The 18,663-nt window shown below is 27.5% G+C and overlaps 1 protein-coding gene and 1 non-coding gene across 2 annotated transcripts in view; both read left to right on the top strand.

Moving 5' to 3' along the window:
• LOC100165486 overlaps nucleotides 1–18,663 on the top strand; it is a 261,915-nt gene that overhangs the window by 66,427 nt on the left and 176,825 nt on the right. The window lies entirely within an intron of this gene.
• On the top strand, nucleotides 120–193 carry TRNAT-AGU. Its single transcript has one exon. It is a non-coding gene; the product is annotated as a tRNA-Thr (tRNA).

The following is an 18,663-nucleotide window of genomic DNA, read 5'->3' as shown; positions in this document are numbered from 1 at the left end:
GATTTGACGATGTACACTCAATTCCATTGTTGTAGGTACAGTATAGACTATAGAATACAGTAGAACGGTAACCCACTTGCCCACTTTTTATTGTTAATATTTCGTCGGATTGGTATACCGGCGCCGTGGCTTAGTTGGTTAAAGCGCCTGTCTAGTAAACAGGAGATCGGGAGTTCGAATCTCCCCGGAGCCTTTTTGCAATTTTTTCACGAAACGTTTTTTTTTTTATTATACAGAAAATGACAGTTCTAATAAATATACATTTTTTTTTCTCAAATCCTTACCGTTTCTTTTTTTACGTCTATCTATATAGCTGTTGAATATGTTCAGTCGCACATTTATGGAAGTTCCGCACGGGGACCAATATATTATTATTTCCATAGGTATAAGAGTATTATATTATATTTTTATGGGTCCGCAATCGTATGTCACTTTATTGAATACGATGACGGTTATAATAACATATTAGTATATATTATAAATGTATTATGTACCATAAAGAGTTACCTAATATATTTTACATGAATATTTTTAATGTGTGCAATATATATTATACAATTTATTTCTGATTTCAATAGATTACTGGTTACGCACTGGTCATAATACGTCGATAATACACTCCTCTCTACTCCGATATAACTAAAAATTATACTAAAATTAAAGGTAAAACATTCAGAATTTAAAATATTACAATAAACGAAGTACTAATAACTATTGAATTAAATATTAATTTTACCAATGCCTTGTCAATTTTTCGAATATTACAAGATATATATATATTGATTATTGTCGACAATTATTACAGTGTTTTAAACAGGGGCGGCTCCAGAGCCTTGGTTAAGGGGGGGGGGGGTAAATTATAATTTCACAAAATCTTATAACAAAAAGAAAACAACAATTTTTATAACACATATTCAAGTCGTCTATTTTTAGTCCATTTACCCAGCAGGTACATCGTATACACCGTCATACCTCTATGGCCCATGTAGTCCACATGACAATATTATAATAATTTAATATGCATTTTTTGTTAACAATATACATTTTTTATAAATACGGGCTTGGGGGGGGGGGGGCACGGCCACTAAGCCTCCCCCTTGAAGCCACCCCTGGTTTTAAATAGTTTTATAATTTTAATTTTTTTCACTTTCTAGAATTCATCAGTTCTTATCATTTATTAAATATATGTATATTCAATTTAATGTATATTTTATGATTGTTTTAATGTATTATATTTATAATATTATAATATGACAATATTTAGGAAGTTCGATGGTAGTTTAATAGTACACAATAAATTATTATAATAATGCTATAAGTTATAACGTGCCGTGCACAGAACTATCAACATAATAATTATTATTAGGTAATAGGTTAACGTTAACCTACCCACTCCGATATTAATTGTCTTTCTTATCAAAGAATATAGGTATTACTTTAACTACGTAACACGAAAATAATAATACCTATAACATTTCGTTTGAACATCGTATATGGGTGCGTATGATTATTATTAATTTTATAATATTATGAATTAGATATTGAGTATATACGTATAATAAACACTGTTTAATATACCGTGGTAATTTGGTAAACAATCGATTAACATTTCTAGTCTTCCAGAATCCAGTCGTAAACGCTTTTCGTCTAAGATAAAACAATACAGACGTTGTATATATTTTATTTATGTAATTTTAATATTTAATATCAATAAGATAACAGCCAATAATAATAAAATTATGATGTATTAATGGTAAACAGCGCATTTAGCGGACTGCGAAGTGCAAAATTCATTCGTAGATACCTAGTCAGATCGCAGTGAATAAAAACACGCGTAACACACGATTGCACTCGCGACACGATGTCACGATCGTGATATAGATGCTAAACAACTTAAAAATCTTCGATAATCGCAGAAATTGTATGAATTGTAAACGCGAGATGAGTAATTAATAACTGCTCTATTATAATATAATATCTGAATAATCAGATGACGTACTTGACCTGCCTAGTGCCTGCCCTTGCTTAGCGCTTTAAAATGTATGTGTGCCTCACGGTCTAACAACAAACCAAATTAACTCTCCATCTTTGCTATCCATAATATTATATTTTAAAGTCACTTCGCAGACGGCATATATCTCGTTTTCAAAATATATCCCATATTCCTACACAAACTATAATTAAAAAATGAGCCTCTGATGATATGTATTATTATGTCATTTGTAAATGACCTTCTTTGATGATAATTTATTTTAATGTTTTGTATTTTATTCTATTGTACCTATTTATCACTTTTTCAGTTTAATTTTTATCTGTAAAGTTTACTCTAACATACAAAAAAGGAGAAACCCGTATATTTTGTGATAAATAAATAATAATGATACAATATATAAAATATTATATGCATACGCAAATGTTTTAATTTTTTAAAGTTATTAAGTATAAACTATAAACCTAGAAAATGTAAAACAATTATTCTTGGCCAGTAATAGTTTGTCGTAAAATGCACATTAAATTACTTTATGATTATGAACCACTCGACAATGCATTTTAATGACATCATATTCACAACGTCATATACTTATTTTACTTTTGATGAAAAAATACTATTTAAATATAACTATAAACAAAAGCGTATAAAAATAATGTATTTTGTCATCGCGTTCATTGAGCTTATAGAAAACAGTAAATCAACATAACTAAACTAAATAATAATACTAAATGCAGTACTATTTAAATTAATTTCCGTTACCTGTAATATAGTATAATTAATTCAACAGTAATAAAATGGTTTTAGACATTTATAAACCACCCACATTTTACATTATGAAATGAAAGTTTAACATTTCCAAAATAAGAAAAAACCCTAAGTTTTATTAAAATGAATACCTTAAGGATTTATTTATATTTTTAACTAATACAATTTATGAAGGTTGAATCGTTTACTAAATTTGAGTTGTTTAACAATTTCTTGTAATTGTTTTATAAATAGGTAATTGGAAATCAATAACGTTTTATACAGTCCCCTCTATAGTCTAAAAAATCGGTAGGTGGTAGAATGTAGACAGTTGTAGTCCTTTAGTATAATGTTATTGACAACGTTTATACCAAGAGTACGGTTGCGACCTACACTCCTACCTGCTAAAATACTTAATACTGCATTTTATTATTCGTTTGGATTTTTTTCTCCACCTTTTACCGTAACCCTATTCTAGACTCTCTTATTGGTTTTATTTGCTCGCCAACACTAAAAAAACATATTTTTAGAAACCAGAGTCCAGAGTACAATAATATTGGAAAGAGAACGATATTTCTGGGATTTTTTTCCTCTCGCTCAACAACCTGTAGGACCTTGCGGCCCTCTCAAACGAACCATGGCGTATTTATTATATTTTTATTATAGCAATACCCCCTAAAAAAATATTTTAAGTTAAAATGCATAATAGGATTATAAGGACGGCGTTATACATATTATATTTACAATTTCAGCGCAGTACATCACCCGCGACAGGTTATTTATTATTGGATGGCTAGTCTACGCATAGGTCTCCCTCGAGTCGACTATATTCGAGACGGATGCTATATAATACCTACCTCCTTTCCCGTAGAAAAAAAAGCAATGGCAATTTTAAATCTGAATTGGTAATGTTATATAGCCAGGGAGTGAAAGAATACGAAACGGACATGACGTACGCTCTTTCAAAGACCACGCGTTATAAATTGAAGACGAAAAGGCAAATACACCAAATTTATCGTCGGTAGTCGTCTGTGTAAACGTAATATGAAATCTCCGGTCCCATGGCCTTTGATGCTAAAAACATAATATACTATACAGACACTCATCTACCCATCTAATGCAAGGAAAAAAACAGAAATTCTCGTTTGACGACTTGTGGTATAATCGTGGCCATATTATTCCAATATTTTATACTTTTATGCTTATTATATACATACTTTGGTACCTGTACAATATTATAATTTAATAGGCCATTAAAAAAATATTAAAAATAATAATAAATAATATTTTATAATTTGTATAAATATTTTTGAAACGATGAGTAATAAATAATAATCCTTTCAGTTAACTTATTTTAACGTGTTATTACGAAATGAATCCATAATATAATACGCAGATACCCACTTAAAATGTTATTTGTACAAAATAATATGTATCGTTTTCAATTTGTATTATATAACATTATGCAGGTACTTAAATATTATTGAAAAAGACGTTTTTTTTTGAAAAATATAACTGTCCGATAAAACTGCGGTATACAAAATTATAATAATACAACTATACAATTAAATACGGATGATGATATATTTTATTGATTTGATTGCGGCGAATAATACGACTCATGGTTAAAAATTATTGTTATTTATCGCACAATCTATAAAAATCTCACGATTTCGGATTTTATAATATGACTCGTAGAAAGGGTGAGTTTAATACAGCATAATATAATAATAATAATAATAATAATACGTCGTGTCTCTAATTTCGTACGATAATAAAATTAACTTATACGTCAGTTGGCTAACGACACAAAGAATTGGCTTGGCGTGTACGGAGGCGAGTGCGTATGTGTACAATGGCCCAAAGAAACGTCTGCGGCTGTACATGTATATTGTATACATATCGTTAACAAAATCAACAATGTCTTCTATATTATTTTTTTCCGTCCCCTCGCTCATTCCTTTACACATCGTGTAGATTGCAAAACACACCGTATATACCACTCCGGCTCTTGGGAAATCGTCCCCAAGGATAGGCACTTGTTTACACAGTACAATATAATATTGTATATATATATATAAAAAAAAACCAGAAAATGTCATTACGATATTGTTGGTTAATATGGTCAATACTGTTCGTTGTAATTTATCCGATTAGTTGTATCTTTAAACGGAAAAGTAAATAAATAAAAAGGTGATGTTGGTGGATTTTTAAATTTGATTTGTAGAAATGTTACGACGGTTATCTATGTATACTTACGGTACCTATATACTCATAACTCATCTATACTACGTCTTAGATCCGTGTGTACTGAAAATGTATTAATTATTAGTTATTAAAGTGGTTATAAAATATTAATAGTACAAAATACATAAATATTAAATTAAAATAGAAACGATTTAGTTTGAATTCAGAATTTTTCTTGGGAATATAATGTATTCACTTTAGGTAATTTAGTAATTAATTATTACTAATAAAGTAACACCTATTATAATTCCAAGTTCAAATTTAAATATGTAGATTGTAGACTGTAGGTGTATGTTATAATAAAATTATAAACCTACCTATACTCGCACTTTTTAACACGTCTTACAGACTACAGTAATTTTAATTTAATTTCTTACGCCGTAATTCATAACAATAAAATTATTACACTAATATAATCGGTCTGAAAAAAAAGTTTTCAACTTTAATTGAACATTTTTCAGTGAAAATGCTTGTGACACGATAGAAAATGAAAATATGACATCATATAGAAATAATATGATTTGTTTCGCCCCGATGTGTTTATTTAATTCAGTTTAGAGGGATTTATTTTCGCATATATTTCGTTTACAGATTTTCTCTGACACCCTATGCATGTAAAAAAAAAGTTATAATAATAAATGCGCCATCCTCTCCTCTCTTCCCCTATATAAACAATGAAATACCGAGTACTCACAGTGATGCAAAAGCGTATGAAATGCGTTTTCCAATCCAATCGACAGCTCGTCATTCCAATATTTATTTGATAAACACTACCGGAAATGCCGACGAAAAGCACTCGAATGTGAAACCATAAATAAACAGTTTTTAGCGTCGCTAAAAGAGAAATATTATCTGACGTTTCTATTAGTAGTAATTTTTATACATAAAAAAAATAATTTAAGTTTATAGTTTATTGTAATAGTAGATACTAAAGAAGATATTTGAAGAAAAAATGACCAACTACGTAGGTAATTTTTTTTTTTTATGTTTACAATTTATATTTCATTAATAATTAGCGAAATCTATACCTATTTGATTGTTAACCCTTTTTGTGGCTACACAGTTCTCACTTGCTTTTCTAATTTTTTTTTTTTTTTTATTTAAATAAATAATTTTACTGTCAAACGCAAACACCCGAATATCGTAAATCGAAAAGCATTATACATTTATACTATATTTGTTTTATTCAACATAGAATATAAAAAAAAATCGAACTAAAAATATATGTAACTCTATCAATATTTTGATTATTAAAATCGCCTTTATTTGACATCATATATGTTTATTTTTTATTCATATTTCAATTCGTTGAAATCGATGCGAGTGCATTTAGGCATAGGTATTATGTAAAAATCTACACTTTATTTTATATGATATTAATTTATATTTTATATCAAATGAAAAGTTAAAATAATATTTTAAATTTTGTGTACTTTATGTCTACCTGTATAATTGTTAATTTAATATTATGCTCTTATCTTGCTAAATTCTATGCTTGAATTATTACTATATTATTATGCTTTTGTTATAGTTATAATCGTGTTATGTGTAAACAACTATAATAATATCATGTACCTAATGTAATGTTATGTGACAACAAATATCACGCTTCCATAATCTGAATGAAATAAAATAATTTTTTAAAACATTTTATGAATTAGGCATGTTCGATGTTCACGGTATATCGTCTTAAATAATTATTTAAAAATAATTGTATTGGATTTCTGGTGTTTTCGTTAAATCTCACTGATCAAATAGTTAAAGGTGATATTGTCTTTTGCAAAGCAAACAGTTGTTGGCAGAATAATAATACTTCGAAGAGAATACATTTTAGCAATTTTAACAAGTTGTGCAAGACCACGTGCGCATAAATCACTGACGCACCACCGTTTATGCTCACGGCACATTTTCCATTTCCATCCCGCTGTGGCAAGAATTGCTGTATTACGTACTGTTAATTGCACACCTCCATATTCCCCGAATCACAGGTTTCATCTTATCCATATAATATTTGAAAGTTTATTTAATGGCTCGGAATAATTCATTGGACTTTTTAATTATTTTTTTGATTTTTTTTTTTGATTACGTACCTTATATTCAACTTTGAATTAATAACGGTTTTATATTATAAAGTTTTTATTTTTTTTTTTACATACTCTTTTATGTTGAATGTATTGTATTGTATATATGATATTATACCTAGGTACTATAATAAATCGGCGTACAACAACCTTTACCTACTATGTGTTTTGTAAGTACAGAATAATCGCAAAAATGTACTGATGATAAATTATTGGTTCTAAGCTTACGACAGCGCACAATATTATAAAATATAGACAGTTAATATTATTTTTCATAATTTTAAATTATCTGTACATTTATACTGAATCATATAATACCAATTTATTTATTATTTATTTTTTTATTTATTAAATAAACGGAATATAATTATACTAAGTACTAACTATACTATCTAACTGTTTACCTAGTAATAATTTTAATTAATAATAATATTAATTTATTTTTAATATAATTTATTGATTAATTTTAGACATGCACTGTCATTACCATATACTTGTCATTGGAATACAATTCTGGTAGTAAATAATTTTACCTTTATGGCTAAATTATATTTTAATAGGTTAAGAAGTCTTCCGTAGACTTTTTTAACACATAATATTAAAATATAATCTTCAAAAATAAAGAGGCTATATAATAAGTCAGACATACTATCCTTAATATATTAGGAGAAAATGGCTAGAGTGGTTCGGGCATGCATGTAGAGCGGATGGGTACATAATTAAAAATGAGTTACCAAAAATAAAACAAGACTCTTAAGACGATCCAAAACCCGATGGATTGACGTAGTTCCAAAGATTTATTAATAATAGACCAGAACGCAACTTTAGAGACAGCGTATCGGAGAGATAGATGGAGAGAGATTTTGATGGCAGTACTGGTCCTAACTTCTAAATGGACCGTTAAGCTGATGAAGAAAAAGGTATTATCTTTAAACATTCTCTCCGGAATGTTATATCATATAAATAGTATTATAGTTACACAGTAAATATTTTTATAATGAAATATATTATACAAGTTTACAACTAAGTACTTAAATATAATACACAAATCGATGACAATTACCAGCTGCAGTTATGTCCATACGTTCAGAAAATGTTCAGTTAAATGCCCGCGTGTACCTATAGATTCAAACAATATTATAATGGTATTTATAGATACACTACGTTATATGAAAACAAAACATTTGAATCCAAGAGTTCTCATTTGTCTTTGGGACACGTAGAAATCCCTGAAGTATTCCTGTATAATATTTATATATACGTACGTCGTACCTACATATCACATTGGGATTTGCTAACCTCTTTCCTTCTGAACATTTAGTTATCTTTTTTAGACCTCTGCTTTAGGTGGGTAATCCACCGTTTTACAATCACCGGAAAACAAAAGCTTTCTCTCTCTCTCTCTCTCTTTCATCATTTATACTCAGTTTCCTCGCAAGGTCCCTAAGGTCTTTTCCTAGGTAACCGAATTCGTTTCCCTTACAGCTCTGGAGCTACTGGTATTAACGGCCTTTAAAGTGCGCCAGTGTCCCATGGCTTATTTCATTAGTGTATTTACCTTGTTTTCTCCTGTCTTTCACCCCTCTCTCATTTTCTGCGTGTAACCTCTTCCGCCAACGAACAAAACGTAGTGTAGCGTTGGTAGGGTTCGGCAATCGGATTATCGTGTTCTTCTCGTTTTGTCTTCCGCGCGTCACTTGACAGTCGACCTATCTTATCTGTTTACTCTTCCTTGAAATTTCCAACGAAAAATAGGGTAATTATAAACGTTGACGTAGGTTCTCGGGTTGGATTACTCGCACTTAAAACATTTGCAGAAACTCGTCAAGAAAACTTGACAAAATGTAATAAACTTAACCAGTATAATTCAGGTTGGAACATATTATTGTTGTATTTATCTTTGCTCTTATCACGTCATTTGTGCGATATTCACAAGATCAAAACTTTTAAAATTATAAATTAAAAGTTCAACGTTTGAATGCAAAACTTCATTGAAAGAAAAAAATGGGGTTTTATAGTTGATAAATGATTCGTTTTTTTTTCTCGGATTGGAATACCTACTTTAATTTAATTTAATAGTACATAAGTATAACTAAATAGGTGTTATCAAAATCTAATCAAAACTTTGCATTGAAAATATTCTCATATTTTACAATATCGTATCGTAGTATAATGTATAAACAATAACTGTTATCATACTATTTTTTCTTGTAGATATTTGCGAATTTTATATTTAAAACCGTTTTTGTATGAACGTTGAAACACTTATATTTTAAATTTTGATATTCTGCTGTCAAATAATATTATGTTAACCTAAAATGTTCAAACAATAAACTTTATAATATATAAATATGATGCATATTCAACTCATATACTTAACGAAAACTTTTAGTGTTAAGGTGATCTAATAGATGAATAATTATTAATTATAATCAATAAAACTTTCAATATTAAATTTTGAATATTGAATTTTAATTTGAATGATCTATTTAATATGAAATATGCTTTTACTGGTCTAAATAGAAAAATCTTCGTAACTTAATGAGATTCTTTTTTTCTATAACTATGTAGTATGTATTATACTAAATTTCTAAGCACCTGTTATTATTTGGTTTTGCTTTAACTGAAGTTTAAGTACAAGTTTAAATTTATCTAAACGTACTCTGGAAAATGATTTAATTATTTTTAATTCTTTTATTTTGGGATACAGCAAGTAGCAGCATACTAATAAATATTAAATATTTCAGGTTTCTGGTTTAACTTGAGTTGAATTTTTTTTACAACATTAGGCTTACTCGAGTTCTTTATGTTTCACTTGTAGGTAATTCATGTCTATTATTTCTTATTTAGTACTAAGATAAAACGTTTTTTAAAGTGTTAGTTACCTAGTTGTTTATTTAATTTAATCTTCTATAAAAGTACTTGAAAATATTTTATTGATTTATTTTTATTTCAGTACCTAAAACGGCTATACCTACAAATTAACAATTTTGTAACTATAGGTAAAAATGATTTTCATACTCACTTGTACCATATAAACTGTTACATGTTTGTGGAAGTAGAAAATTTTAATTATAAATGAAATAGTTACCTATTATTAATGATTTTTTTTTTTTATAATATTTCGTGAACATATTTTGAAAATAAATTTCTTATAAGTGGGTTTTACTTTTTAGACTAAAATACTTACTAAATCTTTAAATTATACACTTACACCTATTAATTCTGATATTGAAGAGACATTATAAAATATATTAAGTACCCATATTATGATATTTTTTTTATTTTGAATTAAGAACATTTAACAATCTGTACTCGTGGTACAATAAGCTTAATAGATATTTGAATTACAATAGTAATAGAATTAATACAAACACAAACGCAACAGCATTCAATTTATATGTAACGCTATTTTTATTTTACATGAAAATCTTGAATGAAGAGACTGTCCAGCAACAGCACTTCGGCAGATATATAAGTATATTTTTAAACAAATACGCGTGTGTAATTATGATTCATAGATATCTATTTTTTTTTATATAAAATGAATATATTTTACTGAATGTTTTTTAAGTTCTTATCGACTTGAATTGAATTTGTTTTTTAATACAAGTCAAGGCAAAATAATTATGCGCTGTTAGGTACTAGTGACTCTAGTAAATGGTAAACATTAAAATGTCTAAACGTTTAATTAAATTAGTTTTATCATTTTGCACCTGTCTCGTACCAAAAGGCTTTGCTCGTACGATCCTTAATCCCTTTGGAGCAAACCCAGTGGCGCGTGACGTTATCATCAGGTCATTATTTTGGTAGCATTAAAATTTACGTCGCCACCGAAAACACCTGATACGATGTAAAACCATATCCAGATTTAAAAAAAATAATTGTTCATGCAATTAAAATTTAAAAATAATAATGTTTAGAATGTTTTATTTTAGTATAGTTATTACTATAACTTAGAATATTAATAAAAACTAAGATGTGTCATTATTTCAGTGTTCGGTCTTGTAAATTTGAGTGTTTATTATAAATGCGTCTTTGATATTAAATTTTCATAGTTTTGTGAAACAGTTCTAATAATTGGATTATTTTATTTTAAAGTTTTTCTTTTTACTGCATATTTATAAAAAAAAACATTATCAGCGTAATAGATTTGATTTGCAGCTCAGAATCTGAAATTTTTTTGAAAAATCATTGTTACAGAATATTACATATTATGTAGTTATAAAATGTTCAGTGAATGTATAGATATCGTACACAAACAAATGGTTTTGTTGTGGTCCAGGTACCTAGTAGAAAATAAAATACATATAGCCAAATGATTACATAGTTATTGTGTTTTGAGTAAAATCAAACGGAATACAATATGACAAAATTATATGTTTTGCACTTGGCAGGTAGGTAATTTACGTGAACCTACTGAGTAATTAACATTTGAGGCATGTATAAAATCCAATATTTACTGTTTGTATATTTCAACAGTTTGTGTAAATCCCAAGTCATATGCAATAATAATGAATAGGCAACTTTAACAATGATGATAATAATAATAATAATAATAATAATAATAATAATACATTAATATTTGAATGATTATTTTAATATCTTGTAGGAATTAGTGTATTATGGTATGCCATTGAGTATAAATATGGGACTGGAATATTGAATAATATTTAATGGCCTGTAGAATAAATATCAGTGATTTTAATATATAAAACCGCTCTTAAAATATTTATATATATTTTTTTGTACCTAATTGGTATATATTATTATTATTTTTAAAGCTTATTACCAGTCGTTAACTGGTTGAAAACATTTTTGTTGTTACTTATAATATTACATTTATACACTTAAAATAATTTTAGATTTATAATTTATACAGTCTTTTTTAGGTATTGAATTAAGTAGGCAACTGTAAATAACTCCGATTTTGGTGTTTCATTTTTCGCGTTTACCTATATTATTACTAACGTTATTTTACTTCAAATATTTTAATGATGATAATGTAAATTGTATTGTAATGTTGTTTCATAGGTAAACGATAAAAAAGGGACGGCTCTGACTGGGTCTATAATTGGTTCTACCATGATGGTTTTTAGAAAACAATTTTTCGTAGCAGGAAGTTTTAGTGGTAGCTTTTCTATTTTTCCTAAACTGTATTTCATTTTAAAAAGCAATAATAATTTAAAATTACAAACGCTACAAATTCATTTAAAAAAAATAGTCGTGAAAATATGTTAGTAGGGCCAACTCGATAGCGCTTTACTCAACATACTTATGGAACTTCAATGATTTATCATTAATTTAAATTTAAAATAATAATATTATAATATTATATAATGTTATACCTACTGACTCCTTTTTTTGTTAGTTTATGATTTCTTTGTTTAGTTTTGACGTGTTATTAGTAACACATTTGATGTTTCCAATTAAAATGTATAATATTTAGAGCCACATAGATATTTAAATTTCAAGTTGTATGTTCTACACTAGTGAACAGTCATACTCAAACGGTGGCCCACCAAGTGCTTTTATGTGAAAAAAAATAAAAAATAAAAATCACTATATAATCCAAAAACTAAATTACATAATTTATAATTATACAATATAATATCCTAAAGTATAAATAATTATTTTTAATTATTTTATATATTTTCATAATATTTTGTGAAATACACTTCATCCTATACACTTGTGTGTTTCGGCCCCCGTAACGAAACAAAAACAATGTTTGCGGCTAAGCAATAGAAAGCAGAGTACATGGCTGATTTACGTTATAATGTTTAGACAGATTTTACTTGTTGAACAACGCATACTTAGGTATAATGTAATTCTAATGACCTAATAGCTTATTATTGAATGACATTTTTACGGCAATAGAAACCTTTTATTGGGTTCCCTTTGTCGAGGGGTATTCATCAATATGTGTCAGGTTGTACTACCGATATATACCATAACAACATCAGTGTGTATATTATAAACATTGATTGATGGATTTAAATTTACATACATTGTTATAATAATATTATGGAAGACAACCAAGAAGTATGAATCTGCTGCTGCGTGTTAATGGACACATCGGTGATTTAATCCAGGACGAAAGCCGTCAAAATACATACGACCCTCAATATGAATGATGTACATTTAATTGGTTGATGACAAAAACCCATTTGATTTTCAAAGTTCTCCCGGAATGAGAGAATTATTTTAATAAATATTTTTCTATGATTTAATGTAGTAGTGTTTTAAATAACTGCAACAAAAGTCTGTGAGTTATTATTGTATTCAATCAAAATTTACAAACCTACTAAATATAAATAACAAAAATAAAATCAGCTTATTATATAGATGTTGTAGAATCGAATACAAAGTTGGTGACTATTACGAAATTAAACAATCAACATGATTAATTAATTAGGTAAATAAACTTATATTATGATATATACATATTTAATTATAAATTAAACTAAAATTAATTATTATTTCTAGTATTGAAAAACAGAATTTGATTTATGTAAATTCAGAATACATATTATGCAGGGTGATTCACCAAGTATGCTCATCCCCATTTTTAATTTAATAATACATTTTATTAAATTCAAAGTTTTGAATTTTTAAATCTACTTAAATACCACATTTTCATTTTTTTGAGAGTTTTGTACTACTTATTGAGTGTTCTGTAGTGATAATGCGATACAAACTTTTGTTCTTCAAATCCCCCCCCCCCCCCAACTTTTTCTACTATAAATTGTTTAGTGGATAATGTTTTTGAAAATGTTGATGGTCATAATTCAAAATTTGAAGGAGTAGTTTTTCAGTTATTAAAATTATTTACACTAATTCTTAAAAATGGTTATTCAAACATAAAATATAATATGTAATATTGTATTTAAATAAATGAAAAACTACTCGTTCGAATTTTGATTTGGATATGTCAAAGTTTTTAGAAAAGTTATTTTCTAAATAATTTACAGTCGAAGAGGGGGGTTCTCATTTGAAAAACAGAAGTTTGTAGCTTCACAGAACACAAACATTGAAGTCCAACAATGTCAAGAATTACAAATATCATATTTTGGTTAACTGCATTATTGAAGAAAAAAGAGGTGTTCTTGCATGGTGAATCTCTCTGTATATTATAAGACATTTTGTTATTAGTTAAATATTTAATTTTAGTGTGAAGTATTCTATTATAGATATCACATAAAAGTGTTAAGTCGCGTGTAATTTTATATAAATAAATTATATAAAAAAAAATTATTATGTTAATCCATAAACCCCGTTAGTCGTGACAACGTTTAAAATAATGTCGTTTTTTTTATCCTTACTTGTCATACCGAGTTTGTCGTTTACCACGAAACTGTTGATTTAATCAACGTGTGCCCTTGGCATATTTCATTATGCACTTTCTTCAGCTTTACCCATTATTATTATTAACTCGAAACCGAGTGGAGTAAAAACATACCCCCTCCTCCCTCATCCACCATAACTTTTTGTTCGCAAGTTTTCCATTGAAAAGCACAAGAATGAATTTAACGAAAATAAAAGTTACAACTGCATTTATATTAAACGAACTAATAAAGATACATTTTTTAAGACGGGTAAACTTCGGTTAACTTTTTGTCGAAATTGATGACGAAAGTCTTGGGTCGGTCTTGATCAATTTTTTGTTATACATGTTTCAGTATACTGATTACTACTGGATATTGACCTTTGGAAAAAGTAAATTTACCCGTAAAATGAATTAACTTTTTATCATTTTTATCTGTAATTTAACAGTGTTCGAATAGTATGAAAGACTGTTCACCTGCATGACCGTATATTATAATGATGAAACAATTCATAATATTATTAATAGTAATAACACCATAATTATGCCGATTTTTTTTTATGTTTTAAGAATATTATGAAAATAGGAAATTTTTAGATAACATAATTTAAACACGAAGGCATTGACCAAGTAATGAAGAAGTAAAATGTATACTGACAAATATGCACCAGCCACTTTTAATTAAAAAAGATTTGCTCGAGAATGTCCTCAGCTAAATATGAAACTATTATATAATTATTATTAACAACATTTTCAACTCTGTTCGAATCGAAATTGAATATTTAGGTACCTATACAATGTTTATTGTTTGATAGGTCTGGTGTGTTTTCCAATTATTCAGTATAGAATTTACACATTTTTTAAGGTATTCCTTATGCCAGGCGAGAATCAAGGGGCATATTCAAGTATTTAGCTTAATATTTTTGTGGGATTTTGCGCGATCCTGTAACACTACGATATACACTGTTTTGCGTAAAATATAATTAACTTGCACTGACTTATCGCCATAGTATGGACCTTATTAATTTTTTTTTTCAACAGATGTACTTATACTACTTAAAAACGAATTCTGGTCACGATAATAGAAATAACTAATAATTGTTAAGTCGTTTGTTATTGCACACGTTTTTATATAAGGCCGATTGTGTATATTAAACCCTCCGATGAATTTTTAACACTATATACAAACCTCCAAAGTATCGACATGGTAAAATAAATGCGATAAAAAACCATCGAATTCGTTCTTATTGCCATTACAAAGTGCTTACATAAACCGAAAGAGAAAATCTGATTATTATCATCACAAAAAGTGGATTTTGAAAACTGTCAAAATAGAGATAAAATAATTTTTTTTACGATCAGTTTCATTTTTGTTTTGTTTATAACTTTAAAGCAGTAAAATAATTCAAAAATTCAATAATTCAACTTTTCAATTTTTGATTGTGATATTTAAATGTAGGTATCTACATACATTTTCTGTAAATTAATTTAGTTATATTATTAAGTTTTAGAGTTATGAAAAAACTTTTATTTATGGTTTATATACCTATAGATACACAGTTAATAACTGTTAGTTATGTTTTTATTTTTGAAGCTATTCAAATTTTATAATATGATTTGACATATATATATATATATATATATATTTTATAATATGGCACAATGTTAAGTTTTTTAGACTTATATAATTAATATTATACGTCATATATTAAATATTACATCTGTTTGTTGAAATAGGTTTTTTTATTAACTGCCACGATAAAAAGTCAAAATACTTGAAAATATATTATAATTTTAGTTATCACACAATAATATGTTGTGTTGCCTATATAGTCTAAAAACTCCGTCAGCCTGTCGCCATCAATTCAAATTCTTACTAGCAACCTTATTTCATTATAAGTTATTCATGATCGAAACAAACAAGTTTTTTTTTTAATATGACCGATTTTGTGGAATTTGTTTTGCATTTTGTGTACGAAAATTGAGTTTGACTTCACGGGCTGAAAATTCTTTAGAAGTTAAAATAGACATATTGTAATTATTATTTGAGCTTTACCGATAAAATATAATATGCGACGACTGCAGATGACATTTTATTTAATATAATATATTGATTATGACGTACAGGTACTTACTTTTTATTTAGAAGTTATATTAATATCATTAAAAAAATTGATAAGATTAAAATCATAACACATGAATGTAATACAATTTAATTTATAGTTTGTGATAAAGAAATGCAGTATGAAAATAATATGGGTAGGTATTCAAAATAATATGTTGTATCCAAAATTAATAGATCGTTATAGGACAATAGTATATTATTACGATTGGTATTTAAAAATAATAATATATTCCTTAGAAAACTAGGTATATTATTGAATTATTATTATTAGTTAAGTATAAATTATAATAAATTATTATTTCTTAAATTCACTTTGTATGCTATAATAGAATAATATAATAGTATGCTGTTATTGTACTAGTGATTCATATCAATATTTTGTGTTAGACAGTTAAGATACACTAAACCAACGTGACAGATCTGTCAAATTTAGTATGTTTGTGTGTTAAAGCTTACTCGATAACAAAGCGCTCCGTAAAGAGACAACATTAGTTAAGCACTTAGTGTCAGGCTTAAAGAGCATCGGGATGAATGGTAGTATTGAATTAAGCTGGACGGGACGACGGATGGTGTATGGGGTTATGAGCGTAGGGCTTTTGAAATTAAAAGCAAAGTTTCGCGAGACACATTCGGTAAGACAGTTTGCACACGACCGGAATGTAAGCTCTAAATGGGAAATATGTGTATTTTAGATTCAGGACGTAGGTATATATTGGTACGGAAGACTAATTCTGAATGACGGGAATCTAATGTGTCGTGTGCACTGTATCAATGCACCAAATTACACCTATTTAATGTAATAATAATATTTCGTATTGTGCATGATATTAATTTAATATACCTATATCTGCTACAGAAAACGAAACACTGTAGCACATATACCATTATAATACCGGCTTGCCATTGCATTGGGTGGCAGATATTTCGTTAGAGGTGTAGGTATACAGGTAAAATTTATTAAATATCCCCATGATATTTTTAAAATAAAAATATACTGAAACCGACGAATTTATTTATATTTGTGTGTACCGGTGTAGGCGGGATGAGAAAGTCGTTTAAGTGTTTTGATTTTTCTCCTTGTTTTATACACTGCGTATATATTATATATATATTATAGTGGTTAAGTTTTGAACCCATTGATCAGGAACCATTTGTGTTCCGATTCAAATCAAAAACAACACGTTGGAATACCAAACAAAACAGAAAACAAACCATTGCCAGGTCTGACACTCGTCATTCATCTATAACACAAGACCTTCGTATCATTAAAAATGTGAAACGGTCGAAAATCGTCTGTGTACATCTTGTTTAAATTCATTATATGGAACAAATAATAATACTACTCCATTCTTCAAAAACATGTTTCTGACATCAAATACATTTTATTTTTTTTTTATTTTACAGTGAGATGTTCCCAGCCTGTAGGCTAGGTACATCTACGGATGTATTATATAAATAATATAATTTTCACTATTTTAAAATGATATAAATTAATAGATATAGTCTACTGTGCTAAAATAAAATAAAATACACCTAGCTATTAATAATTAATGACGGAAATGACGTCTCAGAAACGATGTTAACTTCGATTCAATCAAAAATCGTAATAGGTAATATACACCAACCTATATAATATAATATAATGTAATGTTTTTGAAATGGCAATAACGTGTTCATAATAATTTTAAAATGATTATTATTAAACGTGTTTCCTATATTGCTTATAATTTTGCAGTTTAAAGGATAATATACACATTTTTTTAAATATTTGAATAATAATATTAATTGTTTACAATGTTTTATCATATTTGTATGTCATAATATTATGATGGGTACATGTTAATTCCTAAGTATTTGGTAGGTGTGTATAGGTACACATTAAAATATTGTGTATTATAATAATAAATTAAGAATATAATAAATTAAGTTAATGACCATTTTTCATAAATTATTGCAATAGGTACATTGTGTTATAATAATATACTCATAATTTATAAAAGCAATTATAAATAATATATTTTTATATTTTATACGTACCTACATTTTTAATTTTTCTTTTACCGCCTTGATAAACTATCTAATTTTCTTTACCAAAATATTCCATTAAAATTAATTTTAACGGACGAATAATTATTATATGCCCACG

The sequence above is a fragment of the Acyrthosiphon pisum genome, chromosome A1, assembly GCF_005508785.2.
Source record: "Acyrthosiphon pisum isolate AL4f chromosome A1, pea_aphid_22Mar2018_4r6ur, whole genome shotgun sequence".
Taxonomy (NCBI): domain Eukaryota; kingdom Metazoa; phylum Arthropoda; class Insecta; order Hemiptera; family Aphididae; genus Acyrthosiphon; species Acyrthosiphon pisum.
The sequence above is the reverse complement of the archived record's forward strand: the minus strand, read 5'-3'. Positions and strand labels throughout refer to the sequence as shown.